Raw genomic sequence first — 26,023 nt, 5'->3', positions numbered from 1 at the left:
TTGGCCCATTCTGTCATTCTCAGTGCACATAGAGATTCCAATTCTATGGTAGCTGTTCCACTGTAATTTCTGACCGATAGTAAACAGCCAGCACAAAGCTCATCAAGGATGCTGGGACTCCCCTTACAGATTTATTTCTCACAGCCAGGGTAAAGGGTGTGCTCTTAGAACCCTCTCCGGGCAAGTGAGCAGATGTTATATGGTAAAGCCAATTTGACATTCCAGTATCCCTAAGCTTTTGGATACTTTCCTCTACAGTTTACCAAGGCAATTCTGGCATTTCAATTTCATTTACTTTAGATCACCTTTGGGTTCATGTTTCAGCCAACTGATCAAGCAAACTGTTAGAGCCATTTTATGCCCCTTAAACTGAAACATGAATATAGAACCTTGGCTTTGTGGGTCCTGTTATGGACTGAATTATGTGTCTCCCCACCCCAAATGCATATGTTGAAACCATAACCCCCAAGGTAACTGTATTTTAGATAGGACCTTTAAGGTGATAATTAAAGTTAAATGAAATCATGAGGGTGGGGACCTAATCCAATAGCACTAGTGTCCTTATAGGAAGAGGAAAGGACACCAAAAGAGTTCCTCCTCTCTCTTTGCATGTGTATACAGGAAAGTCCATATGAGAACACAGCAAGAACATGGCCATCTGCAAACCAGGAAGAGATGTCTCACCAGAAATCAAACCTGTTGATACTTTGATCTTGGACTTTGAGTCTCCAGAACTGTGAGAAAATACATATCTGTTGTTTAAGTCACCCAGTCTATAGCATTTTGTTATGGCAGCCCAAACTAACTAATACAGGACTATATCAATAAATTCAACCTGATCCAACTTTATATTCCTTTCATCTTGACCCCATATCTTTAAGATTGATTCACACACAGAGTGCCCAGGTTTTTGACTATGTAAACTGACAAAATCATGCAATTTTTTTGATGTGCATAACAGGCCCTCATGGGTCATGCTTTTTACTTCACCCTTTGGGGCCTGCTGGGACTTGAGTCTAGTTATAGGTCTGCAAGCAAAGAGGAGTGGTGGAGGTGGGTCCTGAAGAGAATCAAGAGTGCCTTACAAAGTAACTACCTCAGGGCAGGCCATTTCAATTTCTTCAGGCAAAGGAGGGCTATCCATCTCAGGCAAGGGCCACAAAAAACTGTTCAGTGGATCTTCAAGGTTAGAGAGCCCAGCTTTATCAGGATCTGTCCATAGGTCCCCATTCCAGTTTTTCAGGATTTCAGTCTTTCCCAATCAATGCCCTAACTTTATTAATAGAGATGCCTTGGGGCGCCTGGGTGGCTCAGTTGGTTAAGCGACTGCCTTCGGCTCAGGTCATGATCCTGGAGTCCCTGGATCGAGTCCCGCATCGGGCTCCCTGCTCGGCAGGGGGTCTGCTTCTCCCTCTGACCCTCCCCCCTCTCATGTGCTCTCTCTCATTCTCTCTCTCAAATAAATAAATAAAATCTTTAAAAAAAAAAAAAAAAAAAAAAAAAAAATAGAGATGCCTTGAGGTTGGGAATTCAGTTTGCATAATTCAGCCACTGGTAGGGAGAAACTCTGGGTTTGGTTTTCAGAAATCTCAGCCCTGTGGCTACAGAAAATAAGGATTTATTTCAGGCCAGATGCAGAAGCTTTCTGGTCCTTTATGTAAACATTGAGCTGGGAATTCAAATCTCTGAGCTCATCCTATCCGTACTTTGTGTAGCACAGTTAGGAACACCAGCCAATTCCATTATCCTTAGTTTCATGAAAATATTCTAAAGCATCAAATACATGGTCATCTAGAATCTTGCTTTCTATAAGTATTTGATTAGGAGTATCCAATGGTGATATTTTGTGTATTTCTATTGCCACAACATACGGTTGACTACTACCAACCACCCTCCCTACCAATGGAAATAGATTTATTAGTGCATTTATTTTTTTATTATTTGTTTAGATTTATTTATTTATTTTAGGGGGTAAGGGCAGAGGGATAGGGAAAGAGAGTCTTTTCTGGGGGGGAGGGAGAGAGTCTTTTTATTTTATTTTATTTTATTATTTTATGTTTGTCACCATACAGCACATCATTAGTTTTTGATGTAGTGTTCCATGATTCATTGTTTGCGTATAACACCCAGTGCTCCATGCAATATGTGCCCTCCTTAATACCTGTCACTGGACTAACCCATCCCTCCACCCCCCTCCCCTCTAAAACCCTCTGTTTGTTTCTCGGAGTCCATAGTCTCTCATGGTTTGTCTCTCCCTCCGATTGCCCCCCCTTCATTTTTCCCTTCTTTCTTCTAATTTCCTCCATGCTATTCCTTATGTTCCACAAATAAGTGAAACCATATGACAATTGTCTTTCTCTGCTTGACTTATTTCACTTAGCATAATCTCCTCCAGTCCCATCCATGTTGATGCAAAAGTTGGGTATTCATCCTTTCTGATGGCTGAGTAATATTCCATTGTATATACAGACCACATCTTCTTTATCCATTCATCTGCTGACGGGCATCTCGGCTCTTTCCACAGTTTGGCTATTGTGGACATTACTGCTATGAACATTGGGGTGCATATGGCCCTTCTTTTCACTGCATCTGTGTCTTTGGGGTAAATACCCAGTAATGCAATTACTGGGTCATAGGGTAGCTCAAAGAGAGTCTTAAGCAGACTCCACGCTGAGCACAGAGCCTGATGTGGGGCTTGATCCCACAGCCCTGAGATCATGATCTGAGCTGAAACCAAGAGTCAAACACTTAACTGACTGTGCCACCCAGGCATCCCAATTCATTAGTGCATTTAAATCTAATCAGATTAGAGAACCATTTCCAGAAGACTCAAAGCCAATTCACAGAACTCATACTTAAGATTTCATTCCTCTGGAGGGGTGACAGCTGGCTCAATCGGCAGAACGTGTGACTCTTGATCTTGGGGTCATAAGTTCAAACCCTACATTGGGTGTAGAGCTTACTTAAAAAAATAAATAAATAAAGACACTGTATCTTGAATTTTCAGCATAACCTCAACATATTTTGAAAGCCCCATCTAAATTTCCTTCAGAAGATTTCATTCCTCTGGAATCACTCTTGGTAGCAAAATCTGTATCAGTTGGAGTTAAACTGGAGAAGCAGAACCACTAGGATTTATCTATATCTGTATTTATATCAGAGTTTCTCAATAGTGGCACTATTGAAATTTTGAGCTGGATAGGATAATTTTCTGTAGGGAGATGGGAGCCTGTCCTGTATACCGTAGTTTATTCAGCAGCATCCCTGGTCTCTACCTACTAGATGCCAATAGTACAATTCCGCCACCCCCTCCAAATTATAACAACCAAAAATGTCTCCAGACATTGCCAAATTTTCTGTGGGGCAATATTGCCCCAAGTTGAGAAACACTGGTATTTCTATCTGTATCTATATTTATCTGCATATATATATATATGTATATCTATATCTGTTTATCTGAGAGAGACTTGTTATATGGAATTGGCCTTATATTATGGTGGGAGCTGGTTAAGGGGTCTCTATAAGGCTGTTTCTCCACATATGATAGGGTTTCAAATGCACAGGGAAGGCAGTGAGGAAGGGATGATCACAAGCAGACTGGAACCAACAAGCTTGAGCTGGAGTCCCATGAGGAAGAACTGGAACTCATGTAAGCTAAAAAAATGGCCAGTGCTTCTCTTCCAGCCTCCAAATCTCCTAGGAATCTCCCTTGAAGCTGACCTTAACTGGAAACAAAAAGGGCAATGAATTCTGGGAAATGTAGTTCAGCCTAGGCTAGGTGACACATTACAAAACCATTGCAAGATAGTTTGTTCAAAGCAGGATTCCAACTAAGCACACATTCAAATGACAATAATAACCAAGCTGGGAGAATTTGTAGTTACAAAGACTAACTATAAAAGAAATGATGAGCTTAAATGGGTCAAAATCATATTAAATATGTAGGAAACTTCAGAAGTCCACAAATTGAAAGTATGTCATGTATGAGCACAAATTGTTTTTCTTTATTAATAAGGTTGAAAAGGGATTTGTCTGGCACAAATTTATGACCCCTTTTATATTCAAAAAGATCTCAGCCAAAGCAAAACATTTAACAGAAAGATAAATTTAATGTTAGCAAGTACATTTGATAATTGTCCCAGGAAAGATTTGGGGTAGTTGAATGGAAGTATTTTTCAAGTAATCTTCAATAGTCAGCATTTTATTTATTTATTTTTTTATTTTTTGATGGTCAATGTTTTAAATGTGCCACCAAGACATTTATCTCAGAGATTCAGGAAAGCAGCCTCACCTCTTGTGTCAGAGCAAAAGCGATCAGCATCAGATTGGAGAAGATGCTGAACATTTACTCCATTAGTAGCAAGAATAGCTCTACTTTTTCTCTAAGATTTCCCAGAACCTTCCTGAGGTCTCAAGCAATTCATACAGTCATCCAACAAACATTTATCGAGCCACTGCTGTGTGCCAGCCACTTTTCTAGGTGCTTTCCATGTAGCAGAGAATCAAATAGACAAAGAATCCACTCTTAAGCAACAAGCCTTCCAGTGAGAGGTGTAGACAGTGAGTCAGTAAGCAAACAGATAGACCTAGTTGTGATAAGTGCTATGGGAGGAAATATTGCAGGGTCAAAGGATGGATTGTTATAAGGTGAGGTGCTAGTGCCTTTTTAGAGCAGGTATTCAAGGAAAAGTCCACTAAAAAGATAACCTATAAGTAGAGATCTGAATCAAGTGAGGAAGTGAATGAATGAAGATTTCTAGAGGAAGAGCATTCTAGGAAGAGAGAATCATAAATGCAAAGGCCCAGAAGATTGAAGCAGTTGGTGTTGTAGAGGTCCAGCAAGAAGCCAGTTGGGAGATAAAATCAAGAGAGACCCAGGGGCCAGTCCTCAGAGACCATGGTTAGGATTTTCTACTGAGAGACAAAAGAAAGCCATCAAAGAGTTTGAAACAGAGTGATATGACCTGACTTTTGTTTTAAAAGGACCTTTCTGTTTGCTTTGTGAGGAACAATGGTGGAAACGAACAGATCGAGGGGGAGGCTATTGGAATCATCCAGGAGAAAAGGGTGATAGTGATAGAAATAAGGAGAAGTAGTTGGATATTCTGGGTATATTTTTAAATAGAGATTATGAGATTTGCTGAAAGACACCATCTGGGGTGAGAGGGGATAAAAATGGGGTCAAGTTAATGCAATTATTAAGAAGAACTCCATGTTTAACTTGTGTCTCTTCCTTTTCTCCAAGATTTGTCTTTTATCTCCTAAACATTCACTTGTTTTTAACTGCCTGAAGTAGTTACCATGCCCCCAGCCCTACAAATGTAGACTCCAATCCAACTCTATCATTTCTACTTCTCTCTTTTTCCTGCAAAAACCCTTTGAGCCCCCTTCCTGCCTGTTCCCTATCCAGTGCTCACCCACCACCCCATTCAAAACCCTGTGCCCTGACACTAACCTTTTCATTTAGGTGTTAAACAGAAAGTACCTGATGTAGTTAATTCATAATCCAGCTAAGAAATGACTAATAGCCTAAATTAGAAAAGTTTTCTTATTAGGGAGGTTATTTTAAAGAGCTTTGAAATCACCCAAGTGAGCCATTTTCTTGTGGGTGAATACTCTTAAGTAGTAATGGGTTTTATGATCACTTGTGAATTACACTCAGTTGATGACTGCCCCCAACCCACGCAGGTCTTTTGATGATTCTGCTCAGAGCTCGGGCTTTATGAAAAAGAAAGCTACAAGGAAATGAATCATTATCTTTAAAAAGCATCACCATCATAGCTTGCTTATCATTATTAATAAATGAAGAAAAGAGGTGGAAAATGTGAACAAAGCCCTTAACAAACGCAGATATTTGTCTTTATTTGGAGCTAGCAATTTCGAAGGCTCCTCACAGCAGCCTGACTTGGTATAGATGCCCAGGGAAAGGGTCAGCACTTAACCTTCTATATCATCTGAGTCAGAGTGATATTGGGGTGTCCTTTCCTTTTATCACCTTGAATTATCTATTGAAATGGCTGGCATTTAGTTTCTATCATTCTGTTTTTGCAGATTAACTTTCTAGGGGGATGAGAAGAATCTGGATATTTTTGCGTCAAATCTGGCATATACACACACACAATAAAACCAAAAGCTAAAAAAAAAAATATCATTACTTGCTATCACGTTTCCTTTGAGAAAATATGAACAAATGAAATCTTATAGGTTGTGTACCTGGATTCGTGTATCCATTGAGTAACTAGAATAGAGGAGCTAGAGGCTGTATCATACACTTCAATTTTGTCATAGCAATGAAAGCACATATTCTTAGAACCACACATCATCTCAAATAGAGGGTGGCATATGGAAAATCAGCTGGCTGTGCTGTGTCAGACTGCTGGTTGCTAATATAATATCCACTCTGTCTTTCTCCCTTTGTTAAAAATTGCCAATTTTACTTGGGAAGATAATAGATCTAGCAAAAAAAAAAAAAAAAAAAGATATCTCCCAGCCTATTGTGTTTCTAGGTTTGGCCAGGTGACTAAGATCTACCTAACGAGATATAGATGGAGTTGTTGGGAGAAAATTTTGGAAAAGGTCTTAGAAAGAGAAAGAGACAGTGAATATTCCTTTTGTATTTCTCACTTGCTTTTTAATCTTGAATTTGAGGAAATTATTAGAGATCTAGCCACCTTCTTGGATCACAAGGCAACATTGAGGATAGAAGCCATTTGTTAAGGATACCATAGCAAAAGAGAGGAAGATACTATATCCCTACTGCATTGAATATTTTTAGGCTTCTTTCATAAAAGAGAAAGATAAGCTTGTAGTTCTTTTAAGTCACTATTATTGAAAGTCATTGTCATGAGCAGCCACATGTAATTCCTAAATGATACAATGATTTACAGTATACTGACTTGTCCTCAGAAGCCAAGAACATTTTGGCAAACCATAATAAACTAGCCAAAATGTGTATTTTTAGATTCCTTCCCTGGGTACTCCTGCCATTGCCCAATGAGTTCTTGAACAAAGTGGCCATGGTGGCAGGGGTCAAGTTTATGTATAAACTCAGCAACATAGACTTCCACTCACCAAGGCTGACCTGGCTATAGCCACTGCTGAGTGCCCAAACTACCAGCAGCAGAAACCAGAGTCTTCAATATGACACCATTCACCAGGGTGATCAGCCAGCTATCTGGTGGCAGGTTGATTACATTGGACTGCTTCCATCATGGAAGGGGCAGTGTTTTATTCTTATTGGAATAGACATTTCATTTGGGTGTGGATTTTCCTTCTCTGAACAAAATGCTTCTAGCAAAACTACCATCCATAGACTTAGAGGATGCCTTATCCACTGTCATGGTTTTGCACACAGCCTTGTTTCCAATCAAGGAGCTCACTTCATAGCAAGTAAAGGGTGGCAGGGGGCCCAGGCTCATGGAATTCACAGGTCTAACCATGTTCTTTAACATCTTAAAGCAGCTGGCTTGATAGAATAGCAGAATGGCCTTTTGAAGACTCAGGTACAGCACCAGGTAAGTAGCAGTACCTTGCAAAGCTGAGCAAAGTTCTCCAGGAGGCTCCATAAGATCTAAATCAGCATCCAATATATGATGCTGTTTCTACCTTAGTCAATTTCTGTAAATCCAGGAATCAAGGGGTGGAATTGGGAGTGGCACCTCTCACTCTTGCCCCAAGCGATACACTAGCAGAATTTTTGCTTTCCACCCCTGTGATTGAAGTCTCCAATGGTCTAGAGGCCTTAGTTCCAAAGAGAGGAATGCTCCTACCAAGGGACCCAAACATGATTTCTCAAAATTGAAAGCTGAGACCGCTGTCTGGCCAATCTGAGTGCCCTGTGCCACTGAATGAATAGACAGAGAAGACGGTTACTCTGGTTGGGGTGATTAATCCTGGTAACCAAGGGGAAATTGGGTCACTACTATAGTATAGTGGGGACAAGGAATGAGAAAGAATGTCTGCCTCTTGGTGCTCCCACATCCTATGGTTAAAGTTAGTGGAAAACTACAACAACTTAATTCAGGCAGGGCTCCTAAAAACTTAAACCCTTCAGAAATGAAATTTTGGGTCACTCCACCAGGTAAAGATCCAAAGGAAATGAGGTGCTTGCTAAGGACAAAGGGAATAGTTATAAATACCTACTATACCCACATGACCACTGCAGAAATGAGGACTATAGCAGTTACGAGTATTTATTCTTTATTGTAATATTTGTACTTAATAATTTAATTTTTACACATAATTTAATAATTTAATATTTTAATTTATTTTCCTCTGTCATCTCCTTATCATCTAATATAGGACCTACTAATAATTGTTAACTTTATATCATCTTTAAGTTACATGACATAAGACAGGATGCATGAATCAACAAGGAGAAGAATCTATCACCCAAAGACACAAAAGAAACTTTCTATCCTCTTCTGGGAAAAGGAGTAGCATGTTTTCTGTTTTATGTAGGATAATCTTTATTTGGAGATTAAGTATGGTTCAAAGAGATGTACTTGAGTTCAAAGTCAACAAAAATGGACCGTGGTAGCTTTGTAATGTCTTAATTAGGCTAGATTAACTACATTCCCCAGAATTCATTCTCTTGTTTCTGGTCAGGTTAGGCCACAAGTATATTCCAAATCAGTTGCCTCAATTGTCCACTGTTGTAACCCAATCATTATGTACCTGTGGTTGGCAGAAAAATGGACCCCAAAAGATGTCCACATTCTAATCTCTAAAATATGTGATATGTTATATTACATGGCAAAGGGATGGAATTTAAGTTATTAAGCTGCTGACCTGAAAATAGGGAGATTCTTTTGGATTATCCAGGTGGGCCTAATGTTATCACAAGGCTCCTCAAAAGTGAAAGTGAGAGGCAGAAGAAGAGTCAGTGTCGAAGTAATTAACACTTGACCAGCCCTTGCTGGCTTTGAAGATGGAAGGGGGCCATGAGTCAAGGAATGTGGGTGGCCTCAGAAACTGGGAAAGGCCAGAAGATGGACTGCCCCCAGAGCCTCCAGGAGAGAACCCAGCCCTGCCAACATCTTGATTTTATCCCAGAAAGACCATGTTGGACTTCTGACCTCCAGACCGATGAGAAAATAAATTTTGTTGTTTTAAGCCACTAAATTTGTGGAACTTTGTTACAGCAGCTGATACAGTACCTATACACAACCTGATACAGTACACTTTATTGACCTTCCTCTGTTGTATGCCTCAAGTACTCACTTCCTCACTATCCTTCTTGGTCACTTCCCAAATAAACTCATTGTACCTGAATCCTTGTCTCTGGTCTGTGCTCTGGAAATCTAAACTAAGACACTTCCCCTCCTCAACAAATTCTACTAAAATGACCAAAAATATGTAAAAATAAGGCATAATCTGTATAATGATTAGGAGGTAAGGACAGATATTAGTAACAGGCCAAAAATGCATTGTACAAATTGGCTTACATTGAGGAAACTAATAAATATGGCATATTTCAACAAGATTGGCTGGCAAATAAAGGAAGCAAGTGATTACTATTACTCCACAGACCCAGGAAAATCCCCATCTCTGGGAAGAAGCTATAAAAAAGGGCTTCCAAGACAAAGTAGATGTGATAAAAGACAAAGTACATAAGAAATCATACCAATATTTCTCAGAAAGATTAGCTAAATATAGCATTCACTCTCAGTTTTCTCTTGGTTGCAAACAAAAGTAAAAAATGGTATTATATTGATTCTTACATGGGTGAATCTCTCAGGAGAAGGTTGAGCTCCCACAATCTACACGTAAAAACTAAAACAAAATAATTCAGAGAAGAAACAGTTCCTTTTCCATTGAGTTCTTACTAATTGTATTCTTCAGGGTTCTCCAGAGAAACAGAAGCAATAGGACCTGTGTGTGTGTGTGTGTGTGTGTGTGTGTGTATCCTTCTTGCTCAGGAGAGGTCAGTCTTTGTTCTATTAAAGTCTTTAACTGATTGGATGAGGCTTATCCACACTATGGAAGGCAATCTGCTTTACTCAAAGTCCACCAATTCAATGTTAATTTCATCCAAAAACATCATGAAAACAACAGAATAACGTTCGACCAAATACCTGGACACCATGGCCCAGCCAAGTTGACACATAAAATCAACCATCATGCTAGTTTCCAAGCTCCTTCCTGGGAAGGAAGTTCTTCCTGGGAAAATGGAGTTCTGTCCTGACCCAGGAACACCATGTTCCCAATGTGAATGAGCTAAGCTGTGGAGGAGGTCATCTGAAACCAATCTAAATCCTACAAAGTCTGTTTGAGCTGCACCCATCAGGACTCACAGGCAGCCACCGAAAAGAAGCCATTTGGAAAATCAATTAACTTTCCTGTCATGAGGTTTTCTCTCCGTAGCTCACTCCCCACTGTATGTAGACAATTTAATTCAACCTCTAACAAAATATAGCTACAAGAAACAGAAATACTTTCACTTTCCCAATTTCTGGGACTAGAAGATTTGGATTCTGACACAGAATCCATCTCAAATCTCAGTACTCAAAGAACTTGTAGTTCCCTTTGTAAAGCTGAGGCTATAAAGAAAAACCACTAGACTTTTGAAAAGTACTTTGAGCAAAATAAAAAGGCCACTTGGGGATTCAGAGTAAGTGTATCCATGTGAAACTGTTTTATACCAAGAAAAGTTAAGTTAAAAAAAAGTTTAATTTGCATCTTCAATAAGATTTGTTGGAAATCTGTACTCATTGTGCTAGAGGAGGTGGTTAGTCAGGCTCTAACAGGATACCTGGAGGTCAGCAACAAGGAGTCACGGCCAGCTATGGGGAAGGTCAGAGGCCTGTCCTGGTAGTCCTCCAGAAGAAGCTGGATCAAACCAGACAGGCCCAAGATGGCGGGTGCCATGACAGGAAACCCCTGACCAAATAAGGAAGAAAAAGCACAAAACCCTGCTTCCTGCCCCAAGTAATAAATATTCTGCCCCTTAGTTAACAACTGTCAATAAAAGATAGAAATCCAACCCCCAGGTCACCCAGCTTGCTAGCTTGCTAGCTCTCTCTCTCTCCCCCCACTCCCTTTCTCCCTCACACTCCCACTCTCTCCCTCTCCCACTCTCACTCTCCCTCTCTTTTGAGCTCACCAGCTCTCATATCTCAAAAGTGTAGTTTTCACTTTAATAAACTTTCCTGCTTGTGTTACTCATCTGCTGTGCTGCATGTCTGTCTTTGAATTCATTCTCATGACAAGACCAAGAACCTTAAGACACTCCTTTGGGTCTGGCCTGGTGGAGGCCCCAGGGACTGGGGTCTCCCCAGTTCACTTGGCAACATCTTTCTGGTGACCACGAAGGGAAAAGGTAACAGAGGATTGGGCAACCCTCTTCATCAGTGAGTCTCTAATGCTCACCTCCTTGCGCTGGAGAGTTGCTTAGTCACTGTTGTTTGTTCTACTCTCTCTTTCTGATCTACCTGGGAACTGGATAGTCTACTAGCGTTTATGAGACACTGATTTTCAGCTCCAAAGAATAAAGGGACACTTGTTATTTCCTGTCAAAATGTGTTCTTAGGCAGCTAAGGACCTTGGGAAATGTCTCAGGTTATTCCTAGAGATGTGTAGCAGTCCTAAAGGGAACTTACTTTCTTTTTCTTTTTTTAAAGATTTATTTATTTATTTCAGAGAGAGAGAGCAGGGGGAGGGGCAGAGGGAGAGAGAGAATCTCAAGCAGGCTCCCCACTGAGCAGGGAGCCTGGTCCCAGAACCCTGAGATCTTGACCTGAGCCGAAATGGAGAGTCAGATGCTTAACTGATTGAGCCACCCAGGTGCCCTGGAACTCCCTTTCATGGTAATTAATTTCTGGCCTGCCAGGGGTCACACATGTAAGGATTGAGCATCTAGTGCTCTGAGCACCCCTGGTTGTCTTGAACTTGCAGCGGGAGAAACCAAGACTGCTTCATGGCCACTCATGGAAGTGACAGTCAGAAGCACCACACTGAGAGATCCATTACACCGATCCCTAGGTGAATGTCCAATATTCCCAGGCTGTCTGTATCTCATCAGAAATATTTCTTTTGGTCCTTTTCTTTTGTGTTAACATGTTGTGCTTATTTCTCTCATCTTTTCTAACTACAGACGCTCCTCTCATCTCTTTTGCATTGGCTCCATCTGACAACAGCTGGAAGGGGGACGACTCAGAGTCAGCACTGGGCAGATCAAATGCATTCGGGTTTGCCTTATTTTTTTCCCTAATTCATTTGTATTTGTTACAGCCTTTTAAAGCAGAATGTGACTTGAGCACTACATTTCTACTCACAAAACTCACTGAGTTACTTTTTGGACACCCTTACAACACGCCTAGGTAGCCTTATAATTTTGCTACTCTCAACAATGCTCTTCTTTGGAAAGCAAGCCCTATTGATAGTTACTCCTATCAAATTGTTTCAGATTGGTTCAGTTTCACATACTAGTTTCCAGAGGCCTGGTACATGCAGTTGGTAACTACAGGGGATAGAAGATTTAAAAAGTAGATCCTAGGGGTGCCTGGGTGGCTCAGTGGGTTAAGCGTCTGTCTTCGGCTCAGGTCATGATCCCAGGGTCCTGGGATTGAGCCCCGCATCGAGCCCTGCATTGGGCTCCCTGCTCAGCACAGAGCCTGCTTCTCCCTCTCTTTCCCGCTCATGCTTTCAGTCACTATCTCCATCTTTCTCTCTCAAATAAATAAATAAAATATTTTGTAAATAAATAAATAAATAAATAAATAAAGTAGATCCCAGAAGGTGAAAATTGTTTTAACCAGTATTTTTTTTTTAAAAAACTCAGAACACTTCAGTGACAAAAAAAATTTGGTCTTACTAAAGAATCCACTTGATAGCTAAACACTTTAGACCACACAGTTAACATTAGGTTATGTAGCACATCTTACAACAAATGTTACCTTGCCCTGTTAAAATAAGCCAACATGAAACTAGGAAAGAAAAACAAGCTAGGCTTCAGCTCCAACATATCACAGCATCACACTCAGAAATAGAAATCTCATTTTCAAGGACATTTTTCTTTACTTTGGTTAACATTTTAAAAATCTGTACGGCATGACAAGAACTACTTAAGGGGAAGGTAAGACTTCAATTTCTGAGTGGGTTCGCTTTAAGAGATGATCTTGAGAGTGGGGGAGGCTTGCCTTTATGCTGAGCTGTGTCTGGAGGTTGGTTTCATGTCTCCTGGGTCATGGGATGCTCTGATCCCTCCCCATGCTTCCTCTCATATCTACTTCCACATTCTCCTCCACCAGTGGTGGGGCAAAGGAGACCTGCAGGATGTTCTGCCACCTATCATAGAGATCCTATAACTCCCACTGTTGTGTTTGCCTGGGTCATCATAAAATCAGCTATAAGCCATTTCACTTCCTAGCAAGGGACCCCATCCAATGAGACTTTTCCCTGTGTGTTTGCTTTATTCACCACTTAATTGAATGTCATTCAACCCAAGCAATTCAGGGATTCAGAGAATTGAAAAATAGAGATTAATTCCACCTGCACTGACTGCCAAGTAGAAGGGATCAAAATATTTCTGCAGGTCCAGACCAGAAATATTTAGACCATTAAAGGAACCCCTATCCCTGGGGGCCACTGTTTGCCACCAACTGTTGAGAGGCCTATCAGAACGAGGGGAATGAGTTATTCAGCGATCTCAGACTCATGACAATGTCCACTCCTAAGGAATCCGCCCCAGGACTTCAGGGTTACGTATCAGACACTGTTCTTGTCATTCCTATCTGGGTCTTCAGGAAGGCTGACATTCCTGGGACTGCAGGCATTGGGATGAGGTGTAAACCGTGGGATGCCAGGGTCAGCCAAGTCATCCCACAGCCTGCCAGCCATTGCTGTGGTGACGGAGTGAAGGGACAGCAGGCTGGGGATGTCCGTGGTCCACTTGCCATAAGAACTCTCCAAGAGAGAGTTCCTAATTAAGGTCCTGTCAAGATCCTGGGAGAGAATCAGCTCTTCTCCGGATAATAGGACCCTGGACTTCTATCGAGGTTCTTTGGAGAGAGTTGGAACCCTCTCTTGAGAACAATGTGAACCCAGGTTTAGTTGCTCCTTTTTACTCTCCCTGAAGACAATGGAAAATTCCACTTCTGCCTCCAAAGAGTCTCCCCTAAGGTGTATCTTGAGATACTATGATCGTCTCCCATTAAAGGATCTAAAAAAGGAAACAAAAACCACTGGTTCACCAGGTTACATACAATCTCAGGGCAGGGGAGGAAACTCATGTTGATTGAAAGGAAGGATGGGCAGGGGCTCCCCCTTCAGGAGGCAGGCTAGGCTGAAGAGGTCTTCAGGTCAGGGACACCTACCTGAACCAGGGACGATAGTTGGATGGTTCCAGGGAGATGTCCCTGGGGTCCAGACTATCCAAGGCGACACTCTTCGGGTTCAGCAGGGACACCTCTAGCCCAGGAGACTGTCACTATCTTTCCTCTAAATGGGTAACCAATCCTCAATCCCATCTGACCGTACCTTAGGATGCAGCTTGAGAAACTGGAACCAGTTTGACCCTGACACCTTGTATGCTTCCTTCCCAAGTCCACTTCTCTGGTAACACTGTTGGCCTCAACGTGACAGGGATGCTTGACAAAATAAATAAATAAATGGTAGTCTTAACTATAACATCATATTACAACTTGATCCCTTCTGGAAAATATTCTCAAATCCCACACGGTCACACCATTATGGCCCTATACCCAAACCCTGATTTGTCCATACTCCTTTAGAGGGCTTGAGGACACCCCTCTCCTCACCCTCTACTCCTCAATCCACCATGAGCTGAGCTGCTTCAGATGATTTCTATTTTTGTTCTGTTAATCTGCCCCCTTACCTATGTTCTGTCCTGTTCTCTATGTGCCACCCCCATTGTCTCTCATAAACAGTTGCTGCCAAGATTGTGTACATGCCTCCCTCTGTTTTTCCCCGAGTCACTTGTCTCCTCTTCGTTTGCTTCTGCTTTTGTGTGTCAGATCTGGAATATATCCTGAGAGGACTGGATGAATGTTGCCTGACTCTTGTGGTATGGGGGGCTTTCTCCCTCACTCATTTCCCGGGTTAATGGTATCCAATGATACTTGGAGCCAATTGTCTGGTTGGTCTACCTCAGGATGGGGATTTTAAGGAATATTCTCAAGCAGCTGCCAAAACTCCTTTTGTTTTGGAGAGGTTCCCTGTCTTCTCTGGCCTGACAAGGACTGCCTATTTTCACTTAGTGGAAAGAAAACATAGGTCAGTTCATTTGTCGGAGCTGAGGAGCTTTAGGACTGGGAGTCCTCTTTCTCTGCCTTCTGGGCTGTTCTCTGACTCCAGCCTTGTAGGAGGCACCTCACCTCTTCTGCCTCCCCCTCCCGTTTGGGCACCACAATGGGCAGGGCTTGTATAACCAGCTCCTATACCATCCTCCATACCTCCAGTGTCATTGGCTCCTGTCCCTTCCACCCTCAGTACCAAGGAGGAAAAAAAAACACCCCAAGCTGCTGGGCTACCTGCTTATGAGGTTCAAACTAAATCATCTCCCAAATCAGCATGAAGGGGCCCAGGATTCCCCTGGACTCAAAACCATCCACTTCAGATTTCCCCACAGGAGCCCAAAGTACAATTGACAGCAGGGAACAAACTGACTTTTGGTGGACACAGGTGCAACATATCCTGTATTAAAGCTAATTAAGTGTGTTGGCTCCATTAAGATAAACATGTCTTTAGAGTTATTAGCATTAAATAGAAAACTTTTGTTCTCCCAAAGTTTACTATACGTCAAATAAGCTCGTGTTATCTCTGTTGCAACTTGTCAGCAAAAAGATGACTTAATATGATGGTTAATTTTGTCTATCTCATAAAGTTTTCATGGGTAATTGTTAAGAACAAGTATGAATAAACAAAAAGGTTTATAGGTAAAACTTTTAAATAGCTTTCAAAACCTTCAGTAACCTGAAACTTTGAAGTTGTGCTAAGTTAAATGATAACTGGCTTGAATTCATTGGATATCTAAGTATTTTTCAAAGAAGATAAAATACTAAAGTATTAATTACTGAATGTAGATTGTCTGCTTTGGGCCTGTTATTGCAGAGAAATAGGATACTTGGGTCTATTGGTAAACATGCTTTATGCTTTCTTGAAAGATTGTACTATGGGAAAAAAAAGAAAGACTGTACTATGGAAAAACATAGGTTTTTAGAAATCATGAAATGTATTTGTAGATTTCAGATAAAAATTCGATATAACAGTTCACAATTGGTTACTACCTAATTTTCATTGGACACTAAGGGCTCTAAGAGTTAAAATTCTGCTAAATATAGGGGTGCCTGGGTGGCTCAGTCAGTTAAGCGTCCAACTCTTGGTTTTAGCTCAGGTCATGATCTCATGGGCCATGGGATCAAGCCCCCCATCGGGCTCTACGCTCAGTGTTGAGCCTGAAAGATTCTCTCCCTCTGACCCTCCCCCCACTCACGCTCTCCCCACCCCCTCTCTCAAATAAATAAATAAATCTTTTTAAAAAATTCTGATAAATGTAATTAAGACTGATAGAAATAAGGGAAGCAACTCTGTATGAAAGGAAAGTAAGATGTATTTTTGATTAAAAAAAGGTATGAGGAATGAGAATACATTGAGAAAAGAAGTATGTGCAGTCAGAACTAAGATTGAAATGAATGGATTTTTTATCGGGGGAGGGATAGAGGGAGAGGGAGAGACTCTTAAGCAGGCTCCACACATGAAGCCAAACTCAGGCTGGATTTCACAACCCTAAGATCATGATCTGAGCTGAAACTGAGAGTCGACTGCTTAACCTGCTGAGCCACCCAGCCGCCCCGAAATGAGTGGATTTTAAAAGTACACTGGTATATGATTGAAATTCTGCTCTTCTCTTTGTTAAAGAGAATAAGTTTTCTTGGATTGTTCATCTGCACTTGGTAAGAAATTGTAAACAAAGGGTTTTTTTTTTTTTTTTTAATTCTTTGCCCAGAATACCAAAGCTTCTATGTTTTGTCTTTATCAGGTCTTTGATTACTTAAGAAAGTTAAAACTTCTCAATATTAAAGGAGCTAAGTTTTGCTATAAACTATATAACTTCCTGTAGAATTGCTTATTGCCACCTTGGTTAAATATAAATATTAAATTTGTAATGATCTGTAATCCTATTTAGGCACGTGCTTTAAAACTTTCTGAGGGTTTTAACAAATTTCCTGGGGTTTGATTTGTAAATGAAGTCTTTTTGACTAGTTACACTTGTCTATTCGGTCTGTTAAGTTACATGGGAAACATTGTCAAACAAATAATGATAAGCCTTAGGTTGTATATGGTATGGATAAATGCTATAACTGTTCTAGAAATTATATGAAATTCTTAAAGTTTGAATATGTTCTGGCATAAGGTTATCACTTGACATTCTAATTATTAAAATGTTCCATGTCACAGAAATAACTAGATTTCCTTGTCAGCTGCATTATAATGAACTCTCATCAGATCTTTAACCATGTCTATTTCTGATTTTTTTTGTCATTTATAGTTATTGTTCTGATGCTCTTGCAAAATGTGTTTCGTCTTCAAGGAGATTCATGGGAAGGACTTTTGACAAATACAGATTTCTAATATACTTAAGATCATAAAACTAAGCTGAGTAGGAATTTCCAGAACGAATGGGAAAGCTGCATTCAAACAGAACAAGAATTAGTAAGATATGACTAAATGAATTGAGGAAGATGATTATAGTTTTTTTGTGACTTTTGTTTGAAATATTGCTTGTTCTCTGATGTTTGCTCTTCTAGATTTAAGGAAGTTTTCTCTTAAGATATCTATAACTTACAGAAATATGATAAAATATTCCTTTGTGAACAAATTGAAACATTTATCTTTTCTCCCTACCTAAACCCCCTGAATTTCAGAAACTCTCAGTGAGTATTCTTTCTTTCATGGAAATATAATTTGTGTAAGTTCAGTGAGAATCTGTTCTCCCTGTAACAGGACACCATTGGAAACATTGGTCATATTACCAAGGCTTTGACTGGAATGTCATATTTGAGAGACATGCATAGACGCAGATATGATCAGATAGCTTTAAGGAATGAAGGTTGACTTTGTGGAGCCAATGGAGGCCCTTAGAACTGTTGGCCTGGTATCTTGCTTATGGAGTACCCAGCCACCCTACCAGGTGAGTAAAGAATGTCACTTCCTAGAGGGTGCAGGAAATTCAGGACATTTTGGGGACCTCAAGAAGAGGAATTCACCCAAATCTATAGGTAATGCAAGCAATTCTGATGACAATTATTTGGCTTGGCTCTGGCCTCGAGAGGCTATGACAAGTTCAATCTAGAGATTCCTTGTGAAAAGTTCCAGTAAAGCAAATTTTAAAAACCTTATATGGCCAATCACTATTCTTACTGACCTTATGTAAATAATTCAGCCAAATTTGTTTAAACTGGACTTGTTTTACAAATTAGTCTTGATTTGGCTATTTTTGATAAAAATGAGGGTGATTATAGAGAGAAATTATGTTTCAATAACACATCTTTGTAGATATTAGATTTTAATACTATTTATTATAAACTAGACTAGATCCTAAATTCTTGTGGTTTCCTCAAATATCTGGCTCTGCCCCTCCAAACTATGGTTTCTAATTTTCTTCCATTCTCTGGAATTAAAGTCATTAAAAACTAAAACTGTCCTTTTTCCTGAAGCCCTGCAAACTAAAGCTGGACAAATTTAGGTCAACTTCAGAAAAATTGCCACAAAACTCGTGTATAGACAATCTTTGTGCCTCTTCTATGGGCCATTCAAAAGGATCACCAGAGACATTTGAATCACAAACCAGAAAAACCCATCTGATTGCTACTGCTTGCTCCACTCCATCTGAGGATGCTTTGACATTTAGAAATCTCCTCACTGACAGCACTCAGGAATCAGGCACTGAGTTTATAATTTGCTCCAACCATCAACCTATGTTTTTCTTTTGTTTCCATGGAAGTGCCTCTTATTAATTACCTGATTGCTTGCTAAACAAAACAGAGTCTATATGATGGCTCACACCACCTGCTATATCTATATTAACTCTTCCTGGGAAGTAAGAATCCATATAGAGAAAATCAGGCAGCAAGCCACTTGGCTGCAAGAGGCCCTTGACTACATTCTCACAAAACTTAGGGGAGTCTACACAGTGACTAACACATTGTGCTGTGTATGGATCAATTCATCTGGAGAGGTTAAAGAAAGCTTCTAGGTCATTGGGACAGTAACTAACTGGACCATAGTTCCCCATAAACCCACCCCTACCTCCTCCTCCTGGTGAGACTCCTTGTTCTTCTGGCTTCCAGGCCTTTCGTGGTTATACCTTCTTGTTGGACCCTTAATAACCATATGCCTTATTCTAATGTTTGGACCTCATATCCTAAAGTTACTAAAAAAATGGATTTTCTCTCACCTCAGCCAGGTAAATCTCTAGATGGTGGGTCTGCAACAACCTTCAAATAAATGACTATTGAGACCCACTAGGCCGAGTCACAACGTCCTTCTACTCCCCACTGTCCATCCAGGTTTCCTGAAACTTAGATAGCAAAGACTTCTGGAGCCCTCCAGCAGGGTGAACATCCCACACCAGCATGAAGTAGTTACAAAAGATGGGCCATCGCCCATTTTCCCATAAGATTTTAAGGGCCCAGAGTCCTTGAGGAAGAAATGTCAGAGTAGACAGTCAAGCTCTAACAGGATACCCGTAGGTCAGCAACAAGGAGTCATGGCCAGCTATGGGGAAGGTCAGAGACCTCACCTGGTAGCAGTTCACAAGAAGCTGGATCAAACCAGACAGGCCCAAGATGGCGGATGCCATGACAGAAAACCTCTGACCAAATAAGGAAGAAAAAGCACAAAACCCAGCTTCCTGACCCATGTAATAAATATTCTTCCCCCTTGTTAACACCTGTCAATAAAAGACAGAACCCAACCCCAAGGGTGCACAGCTCTCTTCCTAGAATGCTCTCTCTCTTTCTCTCCCTCCCTGTCCCTTCCTCTCTTTCTCTCTCTCTCTGCCCCTCCCCACCCTTGGCTGTCATATCTCAAAAGTGTACTTTTTGCTTTAATAAACTTTCCCACTTGTGTTACTCATCTGCTGTGCTGCGTGTCTGTCCTCCAATTCATTCCTGTGACAAGACCAAGAACCTTCGGGGACTCCCAGTTCACCTGGAAACAACTGAAAGAATATAACATTGGGAAAGACTGCATTCTGATAAAAACTAAGATTACTGAATGTAAACACACAGAGACGGTAAAGAGCAGACTGAAAAATGCAAAAGAAAAAGAATAAACAGTTCTTTTAACAATTAAGGAAAAGATAAAAGGATGAGGAAATAAAGCTTATAAATAAAATGAATAAAAATATAAGGATGTGTTTTTCTATTATATTTTCTACAGAATCAGATGATGCAAGTTAAACAGAATAGGAACTTCAGGCAAATATCCTGTTTGTCCCTCCAGATCCACTTGCTGTCTTTTCCACCCTGCTTTTTGTCCTATGAGGCTGACCTATCAAGATGCCTTCAAGGGTTCAGTCTATGAGAGGCACCGGCAGGAAACAGGAACATGGGAGAAGAACAAGGCCCAGATATCTACTCCTCCAGCTGCCCATTGCTTAACAGTGGCCATGCTCCTCTACTGAAGGTCACAAACCCTACACCTAGCCCTCTCCTAGACCCAGGGGCAGCCCACAGTTCTTTCTACATCCTGGAAAACTCTCCTTCCCTGTACCCTTTCAGACCCAGGGGTGGTCATTGAACTTCAGCTGTTTTATTCCTCGTGCTTCGCCATCCCTTTGCTTTTCTTTAACCCTTTCCAAACCTTTGTAACTCATTAAACTCTACTCAATTACCTTATTTGAGAATTACATCATTATTACGCTACTTGAGATCGGCGTGGATGTATCCATGAGCCCTGTTGCTCAACTATAGACTCCAACAGTTAAAACCAGAAATAGATGAGCTGGCTTTAACTCAGGCTCTAACTAAAACCCTTTGTGCTTATTTCTTACCACACTTTCTTTAGGCATTAATGAAGATGTTTTGCAATGACCGGAACTTCCCAACTGCCAGGCCAGGAAAGCCCTGATAACAACAGAATGCCTAGAAAGCCACATGCCACATGTCCCCTTCTCTGCCCATGATCCTGTGCTGAATACACACCGACCCCCCACCCATGACCACACACTCTCTGCCTGCTTTCTTGCTCATTTCCCCCTGAACTTCTCCCTATAAAATTCTAGGTGTCCATCTTGTGGGCAGAGAGATTGGTTGTTAAAACTTGAGCCTGCCACCTGCCCGGCTGCCAGCACTCAAAATAAATGTCTCCCTGTCTCTTTTTCAAACCCTTGTCTCTTGAGTTACTGGCTTCTCTTGCAATGAGTTTATCTGAGTTTGTTTGGCAACAGTGTTGGCAAACCCAGCCAGGAGCTGTGCTTTCAGTTTGTCCAGCCCCCCGCCAGAATCCCCTAGGACAGAACAGTTGTCCAGGGCAGCATATGGGGCTCACTGTTCTTTTTCTGAGTTAGCAGCTGTGATAGATCGATCAGTAACATAAGCACTAATTAAAAATAATAATAACATGAATAGAGGAAAAACTCCAGGCTTTAGGTCAGAGTGACCCATCTAGCAGAAAAGATAATGAAAGAAGTTTCTTGCTTTGAAATGGAAAAAAAAAAAAAAACCTACGATAGCACAAAGATTAGAAAGAGAATCATAAACTCATCCAGGCAAGGGGAAAATAAGTTACCTATGATAAAATAATTGTAAAAGATCAGGCTGGTATCAGATTTTTTTTCTGTAATGCTAATTGTCAGAAGACACTGAAGCATCATCAACAAAATTTTGAGAGCCTACTTAAGCTGGAACAGAAAGCTATTTACAGCCATGTAAGAACTTAGAGTTCTCTAAGTAATATTTTCTTTCTTTTGTTTTTAAAGCACTTGTGAGCATTTAATGAACCTCCCTCCATGTGGCTTCAATCTACCAGGACACAGGCCCCCCACATACACACCCTTAATCTTCTCAGCTCTTCTACTGAACAATTTAGCCTTCACAATGACAGGCTGTTTGAGGAGCTTTCCCTTCCCCAAAACTTTGTAGTAGTTCAATCATGCCACATCAGTGATATGAGCAGCTCCAGTCTTGTTTTTGGCAACATTTACCTGTGTCTGTTCATTGACCAAGGTCCACAGTTTATCAAGGCTGACAATTGGGCAGAAGCTCTGGTTCCTATTTAAGTGGCAATTCCTCAGACCAACTTTTCCAAAGTACCCTGGGTGATATTTGTGGAAGTGGATCCTCTGATAATGCATGCCACCAGCATTACCCAAGCCCCCTCAACGCTTCTGGTGCTTGCCAATGAGGCTATGGCCGTGGCTCATGTGGCCCTGAAATTTCCTGTTCTTTCTCAGCTTGGATGGCATGTCAGCAGCCCAGATGAAAGAGAGTCTGAGTAATATTCTCAAAAAAAAGGATAAATTCCAACAAACCAAAAAGTGTACCACAATAAGTAATTTCAACAGAGAGAAAATATGATTTAAAAGCAATTGTGAGGGGCACCTGGGTGGCTCAGTCAGTTGGCCATCCAACTCTTGATTTAGGCTCAGGTCATGATCTCAGGGTGGTGAGATCAAGTCCCACGTTGGGCTCTGTGCTCAGGGGGGAGTCTGCTTGGGGCTCTCTCTCCCTCTCTCTGCCCCTCCCCCCCCCACCAGCTCTCTTTCTTTCTCTCAAATAAATAAATGAATCTTTTTAAAAAAGCAATTGTGTTTTAAAAAAGGTAATTGTGCTGACTGCTTGAGATGAGTAATATTTATGTTCAGTGTTGAAATAATTGTTAACATGGTTATGGAATGTTAATAAACAATTTTTGAAAGGACATACAATTATAAAATAAACTAATCTAGGTTTAATAGCCCAGATTATTCTAATAAAAACAGAAAAGTAAGGGGGAAGGGATAAAAATAAAATGTACCAATATTTCTTTTTCTTTTCTGTTCAAATGAAAAAAAAAACATTATTTTGCAGTTATTTCAAAGGAAAAACCTATTTTAATGCACGAATAATTACAAAATGACTTAAATAAAACTTCTAAATCACAAACAAAAAGAACAAGTTATAGCAAAAAGTCTGAAAGAACACACAGTAAAATATTAATAATATGTTAGAAAACAAAATTCAACTGACCAAATTTGAAGGTCTAATTGGCTTTATTAAATGATACAGGAATTGGGCAGCATCCCATCTAGCAAGTAGAGAGATGCTCTGAGGAGCTGTACAAAATGGAAGGTTTTTACAGGCAGGAGGGCGAAGCAAGGAAGCTATTAACAAAAGAAAAGATTTTTTCAGGCCAGGAGAGCTGATTTGGGGGGAAAAGGGAACAGCAGGGTTTTTATCATGCAGATTACCTCACTATAGTGCTGATTAGAAAGTTCAGAGTGACTGTTACAAGGTCACATTTCTGGGAAAGGTTGAATCTAAGTCTTGGTTTGCTGTCCTGGGGGGCTTGTTGTTTCTTTTTTAACCAATGCTTACTCCTGAATTTTGAAGTCCTGGGGATTTTTACTTTCCATTTTTTGCTCATCTATATTTTATATTTTTCTATAATGCATATATATTTACTAGTGTAAAAACAAACTCATGTGAATTTCCATATCTTATAAAATGAAATTCAGCTATAATGCTTTTAATTTCTTGAAATTTGTGTATCTCCTGTTTTTTTTCCCCCCTCAAAAGTATTTGAGACAGTTTAACAGACTTAAAATGTAAGACAGATACTGGGTCTGGATCAAGTTGAGCAAATTTTGTTTTTGGAGATTCCTGGGAACTTAAGAGCAAGAAGGAATCCCAAGTATAAGTAAACATACTGTCAACCTTAAGAATAAAATAGACAGTTATTTTACTAGCCAAATGAGTTTATTCAGGAATAGCAGAGGAATTGCAGTTCAGGTCAAGGAAACAAGGAAACTATGGCAAACCATAGGCAAGTCCAAAGAGACAAAGGCAAGGTCAGCTTTTATCAGGTTTTAGGAGGAAATTGGGGAAAGTTGTTTTGAACAAAAGTTCATTGGAAAAGAACAAGAGTTGGAGGTTGTCATGGTTTCTCATTGGCTGCAAGTGGGCAGGGAAGGATTTTCCTTTTTTTTTCTTAAAAGCAGGAGATAAAATTCTTATGTGAAAAATGTCTTCCGTCTTCAAGATAATTCTTATCTTCCTTCTTCCTGTAGGTGATGCCCACTGCACAGAGAGGATCCTGCATGAGAGCACCCCCTTCAGGGCTTCCTGACTCCATTTTATTTTTATTTATTTATTTATTTATTTATTTATTTATTTATTTATTTTTAAGATTTTATTTATTTATTTGAGATAGCGAGCGAGCGAGAGAGAGCATAAGCAGGGGGAGGGACAGAGGGAAAGGAAAAAGCAGGCTCCCCAGTGAGCAGGGAGCCTGATGTAGGGCTCCATCCCAGGACCCAAGGATCATCACCTGAGCTGAAGGCAGAGGCTCACCAGCTGAGCCACCCAGGTGCCCCCGACTCCATTTTAAATGAGGTTTCCTTTATTTATTTTCACAATACTAATTAAATAATATAATCATTTCCAAAATATATGAAAGCCTCCTAGAAATACCTTAAGTCAACAAAATGATTGTAAAACATCAATAATCCCTAATGCTATTTAACTTCTGACAGACTTGTAGTGTACCTCCTTTGGGTTTTCTCCCTAACTCCCCCTTTTCTAAGAAATTTCCTCTCCTCATGCACATGGTGTCAGCAGGGTGGTCATCCATCATGCCTTACCACAGCTCAAGGGACCACAAGGGACAGCTGAACCAAGCTGGGACGCTAGACGTGGCTTGAGAGAGCCAGGCCATTCTGTCTAGAGACTTTACCTGTTAGAAACACGAAAACAATGAATCATGGATCACCACATCAAAAATTAATGATGTATTGTATGGTGACTAACATAACATAATAAATAAAATTAAAAAAAAAGAAACACATCATTGGGATTGTTGCTGGCCTTGTTCCTCCTTGTGGACTGGAGAGCTGTGGAGCTGAAAGAGGGCTTTGGCTGCCTCCATTTTGACCTCAAACTTTTTAGTTGGGTTCTCCTTTCCAGCTTATCTCTTGGCTCAGGCAGAAGACATGAGGGTAAAGCATCATCTGATAGGAACCAAAACTACCCCCTCAAGCAACAGGGACTGCCCTGAGCCAGCAAGACCCCATCTGTGATTGACCTCAAGATAGTGATCAATTTGACCCCTCACTGCCCACCTGCATGTACCTACTCACCTGTTCCCCAGATTTTCCTTATATAAACCCAGAATTATTTTCAGTATTTTGCAGACAGTCTTTTAGCACTTGCAGACATTAGTCCGCTATCATCCTGGTGTTGGCATCACTGAAATAATTTCCTTTCTTGTTTCAACCCACTTATTTCTCTGCCTTTGGGTTTTGTCAGTGGTGAGTGGCCGAACAAGGTCTGTTTGGGACCTCCCAGAGCTAGGTGATCTTGCACCTGTGCATGCCACCTACAGAGCTGGTTTGCAGAGACAGGAAAGAATGAAGAGAGACAGAGTAGGTATGACAGTGACTTGATATACTAGCCTCTTCTTCCATTTTTTTCCTGCACTCCAGCTATGTTCTTGTCAGGATTTCAAAGCCACCTCAGTATCCTGAGGCAATATCCTGCAGTAGTTCAGATCACAGGCCATGGCATTAGATTGCCTGGATTCGAATTTTCATTACTAGGTATGAGACCATTTGCAAGTTCCAGTATCATTTTAAGCTTTGGCTTCTTCATCTCTAAGAGGGAAATAATATTAGGCCCTATTTTATAGGACTTTGGTGAATATTAAATGAATTGATACATTTTAAATGTTTGACATCAATTAAGTACTGGATATTAACTATTAATTATATTCAAGACTATAGTTTAATAAATTATGTTAATTTTATATAATAGTAATTATGGTACTTATTAATTAACTATTAATACCCTTATAATAAATTAAT

At 40.5% G+C, this 26,023-nt stretch overlaps 1 pseudogene; it reads right to left on the bottom strand.

Moving 5' to 3' along the window:
* Positions 1 to 8,640: 8,640 nt before the first annotated feature.
* Positions 8,641 to 22,429, bottom strand: LOC118538960 (large ribosomal subunit protein uL15 pseudogene; annotated as a pseudogene).
* Positions 22,430 to 26,023: the final 3,594 nt, after the last annotated feature.

The sequence above is a fragment of the Halichoerus grypus genome, chromosome X (genome assembly GCF_964656455.1).
Source record: "Halichoerus grypus chromosome X, mHalGry1.hap1.1, whole genome shotgun sequence".
NCBI lineage: Eukaryota > Metazoa > Chordata > Mammalia > Carnivora > Phocidae > Halichoerus > Halichoerus grypus.
Note: the sequence above shows the minus strand (reverse complement) of the source record. Positions and strands in the feature narration are given on the sequence as shown.